This window comes from Bos javanicus, chromosome 6, assembly GCF_032452875.1.
Source record: "Bos javanicus breed banteng chromosome 6, ARS-OSU_banteng_1.0, whole genome shotgun sequence".
In the NCBI taxonomy this organism is placed as follows: Eukaryota; Metazoa; Chordata; class Mammalia; order Artiodactyla; family Bovidae; genus Bos; species Bos javanicus.
In genome coordinates this window covers 42482251-42488831 of record NC_083873.1, presented here as the reverse complement: position 1 = coordinate 42488831, position 6581 = coordinate 42482251, and the positions used below count along the sequence as shown (strand labels likewise).

At 40.7% G+C, this 6581-nt stretch overlaps 1 pseudogene; it reads left to right on the top strand.

Annotated features, from left to right (window-relative positions):
- Positions 1 to 916: 916 nt before the first annotated feature.
- LOC133250078 (ferritin light chain-like) lies at positions 917 to 1643 on the top strand (annotated as a pseudogene).
- Positions 1644 to 6581: the final 4938 nt, after the last annotated feature.

Genomic DNA, 6581 nt, shown 5'->3' with positions numbered 1-6581 from the left:
TATGCAGCCTTAAAAAGATTCTATCACATACTACAATATGGATAAACCTTGAGGACATTAAGCTACATGATATACTCTGGTCACAGAAGAACAAATACTGTATGAGTCCACTCATATGAGATGTCTCAAGTAGTCAAAGTTATATAAATAGAAAGTAGAAAAGTAATTGCCAAGGACTGGGGGAGGGGAGGAGGGTTAGTGTTTAAAAGGAATAGAATTTCAGTTTCACAGGATGAGGAAGTTCTAGAGAGCTGTTGTACAACAAGATGAATGTACAGACGTTCCCCAACTTAATGATGGTTTGACTTATGATTTCTCAACTTTACAATGGTGCCAAAGTGATATGCATCCAACAGAAACCATACTTCGAATTTGGACTTTGACCTTTCCCCTGGACTGGCAATATGCACTACATTCCTATCTCACAATACCCCGCAGCAGCAACCACTGGATCATGAGAATAAACAAGCAATATGCTTACAACCATACTGTATTCATACGATCATTGTTTTCCACTTTCAGTACAATAACAGTTTCGATAAAGTACATGAGATATTCAGCACATTTTTATTATAAAATAGGCTTTGTGTTAGATGATTTTGTCCAACTATAGTCTAAGCTAAGTGTCTGAGCACTTTTAAAGCAGACTAGGCTAAGCTAATAATAGAATGTTCACTAGGTTAGGTGTATTAAATGCATTTTCAATTTAGATTAGGGTTTACGGGGATGTTAAGCCCATCATAAGTGGCGGAAGATCTGTACTTACCACTGCTGAACTGTACACTTAAAAAAAGCTTAAGATGGGCGGTGCACTCAGAGGTCTGTCTCTTGCTTCATATCTTGCTTCAACAGTGCTTGGTCAGAACAGACACAGGGATGCCCCCTGCTCCAGCCTCCGACCACCCTCCAGCTTTTTTCTAGCCGCAACATTTGAAATCAGCCACTCAGCTGTCCAAGATCACTGGGACCAGCCAACACCATTTTTTGAGCTTAACTCCTTATTACTGATCAACCATGAGCTCCCAAATTCATCAGAATTATCCCACCAAGGTGAGGCCACTGTCAACATTCATTTGAGGGCCTTCGACACCTACCTCTCTCTGGGCTTCTATTTCAACCACGACGATGTGACTCTGGAGGGTGTGGACCACTTTTTTGTGCAAATTGGCCAAGGAGAAGTTCAAGGGCATGGAGCTTCTCTTGAAAATACAAGACCAGCACAGCAGCTGTGCCCTCTTTCTGGACATGCAAAAGCCATCTCAAGATAAGTGGGGTAAAACCCAGGACACCATGGAAGCCATCCTTCTCATGAAGAAGACCCCGAACCAGGCCTTTTGAATCTGCATGGCCTACACTCTGCCCGCACAGACCCCCACCTCTGTGACTTCCTGGAGAGCCACTTCCTAGACAAGGGGGTGAAATTGATGAGTTACCACCTGACCAACCTCCACAGGCTGGCTGCTCCCCAGGCTGGAGTGGGTGAATATCTCTTTGAAAGCACCCTCAAGCACGACCAGGAACCCCTGGAGCCCAGTGGCCTTTGAGGAGCCCCACTAACATCAGAGCTTGTGCCTAAACCCCTCTCTGCTGCCACTGGGCAGCTATTTAACACACTGGAAACCTCTCTCAAGCCTTGGAGCAAATGGAAACAATAAAGCTTTTTGCAGCAAAAAAAAAAAAAAGTTTAAGATGGTTAATTTAATGTTATGTATTTATACTCACAATTACAGATAAGATAAAATTAATATGTAAATCTATTATGACCCATGCAGGGCTACATACCAGAAAGGAAATTCTGGAAACATAGCTCCAACTTAGCCAGTTTAACACAAAACAAATTCTCCACACAATGCGCTCTTACATTTGGAAAATTGAATTAGATAATGCATTTGAAACCACTTAGGTGGTTATATATGTAGGTATATGTTAGTACCTAATCTTTATTGTAGAGTTTGTACATTTTCTTATACAGCAATTTTCTGGCCTCATATTGTTGCTATGTCACATATTATTCTCATTTGAAAACCCCTCATCAGTTCTTTCCAATAGCACAATTTTAAGCTCACCTTCCCTTTCTAGGACAGGGTGCTGTCCACCACCAAACTTAGTAAAAAGATGTGACTGAGCAAAACTATGTGTTCTGGGACAAATTGTTCTGTGACTCAGAATTAAAGTCACTATGAGACTCCATGGATGGAATGGGAAGCCCTGCCTTTGAGAATAGGAAAATGGATTTTCTGTTGTGTGTCACTTCAGGAGAGCATTAGATGTCAAAGGATCCCAGACACTAAGAAACAAAACTGCCTATACCAGAAATAGAATGTGAGAGAATATCAGAGAAGTCAACAGGCCATTCACAAAGTGTCTGCAGTGCAAGCCATCAGTGGAAATTATGAGGCCAAGAGAAAGGAAAGGGGCTGATAGAGGAGAACCATGGCCTGGGGATGAGAGTGTTATGGTCAGGCATGTACAGCTCCGGGCTCTCTACTCAGTGCTATGTGGTGACCTAAATGGGAAGAAAATTCAAGGAGGGGCTATATGTGTTAATATATGTATAGCTGATTCACTTTGCTGTAGAATAGAAACTAACAGTGTTGTACAGCAACTAAATTTCAATAAAAATTAATTTAAAAATAAAATTACCTTTCTCTATGAAATAATGGCAATAGCCATTCCTTTTAAAACATCATCCCAATGTAGCCTTTCAATTAAAAAATAATAATAGCACTTTCCAGGAAAACACACACACACAAACATAGACATACCTTGAAAATATTATGGAAAAATTATACACCAGATGGTTAAAATGATTGTGTGAAGATACTGGGGATACTCAGTTTCAACTTTTATATATTTCTGTATTGTTTGAAGAGTTTTTATAACAATTATGTATTGCTATTGTAGTTGGAAAAATAAAGATTTATAAAATCTTTTTGTAAAAGAAGGCACAACTACCTTACAAAATTGGCAAGTACACCGTCACAGTGAAAGATTTTAAAATATCTTTTTCAATGATTGATTGTAAAGAGAATCAGGATTTGTCACCTCAAAATATGACACTTTGACATAAGAATTATTTTGTTCTGAAGGCTTTTGAGTTTCTTCAATCACTCGTATGTCTAAAAGCAGAGCTTCCCAAAAGAGCTCAAGTGTCATAAACACCCTTCATAGAGTAACTCTTAGTCGTCTCTCCTTAGAGAAAGTGACGACCACACCTAGACTGACATGTTACAAGCTGTCATGTTTCTATTCATTTTCCAGGGTGCATTTATCCTGCCAAAAAATCATTTGCCTTTCCATAAGTGCCCTTTCTCCCCCTTCCTTTACCCCTACTAAGTTAGGTACGTAGACCCCAAATTTTAATCACCCTTTTAAGTTATTCATCGCTGAAAGCTCCCAAATATATGTATAATGTAGTGGTGCATGCTCAGTCATGCCCAACTCTTTGCGACCCTGCGGATGATAGCCCACCAGGCTTCTCTGTCCATGGAATTCTCCAGGCAAGAATACTGGAATGGGTTGCTATTTCCTCCTCCGGAGGATCTTCCCAACCCAAGGATCAACTGTCATCTCTTGTGTCTTCTTCATTGGCAGGCAGATTCTTTACCACTGAGCTACCAGGGAACAGGTATAATGCACATGTTAATTAATTTCTTTTTCTCTTGTTAATCTGTGTTTTGTTAGTCTAATTTACAGAGCCCCAGCCAAGGAACCAAGAGGGGTAGAAGGAAAAGACTATGTCCTCCCCCACAATACCTAAAGTAGGCAAAACAAAACAGAACAAAATAAAAAAATTGCATAAGTATAGGACATTTAAACAACACAATTAGCAAGCTGGACCTAATGGATACATGTAAAACTTTGTACTTAACAATTGGAGAAGACATGAAATGCTTATACAAATTCCCAGGCACCAAATCATAAAATATATGTATATATATATTTTTTAATGAACAACACCATACAAGATGCATTAGTTGACAAGAATGTAATTAAGATAAAACCCACAATGACAAAAAGAAATAAAAATGGTAATGAATAAACATTTAAACATACTGCTTCCAATGATCAAAAGTTGAAGTATACAGCTAAAGTGGTTTTTAGAGGGAATTTATAGCCCAACTCGGAGAAGGCAATGGCACCCCACTCCAGTACTCTTGTCTAGAAAATCCCACGGGCGAGGAGCCTGGTAGGCTGCAGTCCAGGGGGTCACTAAGAGTCAGATACGACTGAGCGACTTCACTTTCACTTTTCACTTTCGTGCATTGGAGAAGGAAATGGCAACCCACTCCAGTGTTCTTGCCTGGAGAATCCCAGGGACGGTGGAGCCTGGTGGGCTGCCAACTATAGGGTGGCACAGAGTCGGACACGACTGAAGCGACATAGCAATAGCAATAGCCCAACTGCAAGTCTATTAGAAAAACAAAGAACTTGAAAAAGTAGGTTTTAAGCATCTAAAATAAGAAAGGAAAGACAAAACTACAATAAACCCAAAAGAATTTTTTAAAAAAGAAAATATGCTGTACACCTGAAACGAACACAATGTTTTAAATCAACTATATGCCAAAAAAAAAAGTTAAAAAGAAAAGAAAATATCAAAGATAGCAGAAGGAATTAGTAAAATAGAAAAATATATAATAGTGGCATTCAACTCAGCTAAAAGTAAGCTACATGAAAAGATTAATTAAAAGGATAAACCACTGGAAAGATTGTCCAGGAAAAAGAGAAAGGATAAATAATTCTAGAAATTTAAAAGGGGACACAACCACAGATGCATTACGGATGAAAACACCACAAGGTTTTAAAAACTCTTGACCAACAAATTTTAAGACAAGTGAGAAGATAAATTTTAGAAAATATTGAATTATCAGACAGAGCTGACTGGAAAAGAAATAGAAGATCTAAATCCAATAAATAAAATCACTCATTTAAAATCTTTTCACAAAGAAGTACTATGTCAGTTTTACAGTAATCATCTATCAAATTTTTACTTCAATCTTACACAAAATCTGTGAAAGAATGAAAGAAGTGGGAGCAATTTCCAAATCATTTTGTGAGGCTAAATGACTGACACAAATACTGCCGCTGCTGCTGCTAAGTCGATTCAGTCGTGTCCGACTCTGTGTGACCTCATAGACGGCAGCCCACCAGCCTCCCCCGTCCCTGGGATTCTCCAGGCAAGAACACTGGAGTGGGTTGCCATTTTCTTCTCCAACGCATGCAAGTGAAAAGTGAAAGTAAAGTCACTCAGTCGTGTCCGACTCTTAGCAACCCTATGGACTGCAGCCTACCAGTCTCCTCTGTCCATGGGATTTTCCAGGCAAGAGTACTGGAGTGGGGTGCCATTGCCTTCTCCTAGGCATGGACAATTCAAGAAAGGTAAATTCTAGACAAGTCTCACATACGAACACATATGCAAAAATCCCAAACAAAATGATGGCAAATCAAATACAGCAATGAATTTTTTTTTTTTTTAAAAAGACATCATTGTTGCAGGAAGGGAGACCCCTTCCAGGGCCCGAAACTGGGCTCTGGTCTAACACTCGGAAATGAATCATCCGAGGAGACACATGTGCTGACAAAGCAAGAGATTTTATTGGGAAAGGGCACCCGGGTGGAAAGCAGTAGGGTAAAGGAACCCAGGAGAACTGGTCTGCCGCATGGCTCGCAGTGTCGGGTTTTATGGCGATGGGATTAGTTTCCGGGTGGTCTTTGGCCAATCATTCTAATTCAGAGTCTTTCCTGGTGGCGCACGCATTGCTCAGCCAAGATCGATGCTAGCGAGAGGGATTCTGGGAAGTGGACGGACACGGGGTGTCTCCTTTCGACCTTTCCCGAACTCTTCCAGTTGGTGGTGGCTTATTAGTTCTGTATTCCTTATCAGGATCTCCTGTCATAAAACAACTCATGCAAATGATTACTATGGTGCCTGGCCAGGGTAGGCAGTTTCAATCACTGTGCTTCCCCTAACATCATGACCAAGGTGGGTTTTTTTTGGACAAGAGTTTGGTTGAATTTCAGAAAATCTTGTCAGGAATTATTTCTGATGAGATGGTGAGCTGGGCAGGTAGGCAGGTAATAAGGGTCACCAACTGATGCTTCCTCCGAAACCAACTGAAAATTCAAGATAACAGATTTTTAAAATCATCTTCCAAGCCTCAAAGGACTAGATGGAAAGTGAGTAACACTCCAACCAGAAACTAAGAGAAAGTGGGCACCCACTGAGCAATGGAACTTGAGCTAGCCTTACATCTGAGAGCATTCACTTAATCCTAGAAAATGAATCCTTGATTTATCACAGCCTTGCAAGTGTAGGAAACAAGGCCCAGTTCAGTTCAGTCGCTCAGTCATGTTTGACTCTTTGCGACCCCATGAATCGCAGCACGCCAGGCCTCCCTGTCCATCACCAACTCCTGGAGTTCACTCAGACTCACGTCCATTGAGTCAGTGATGCCATCCAGCCATGTCATCCTCTGTCATCTCCTTCTCCTCCTGCCCCCAATCCCTCCCACGACCAGAATCTTTTCCAGTGAGTCAACTCTTCGCATGAGGTGGCCAAAGTACTGGAGTTTCAGCTTCAG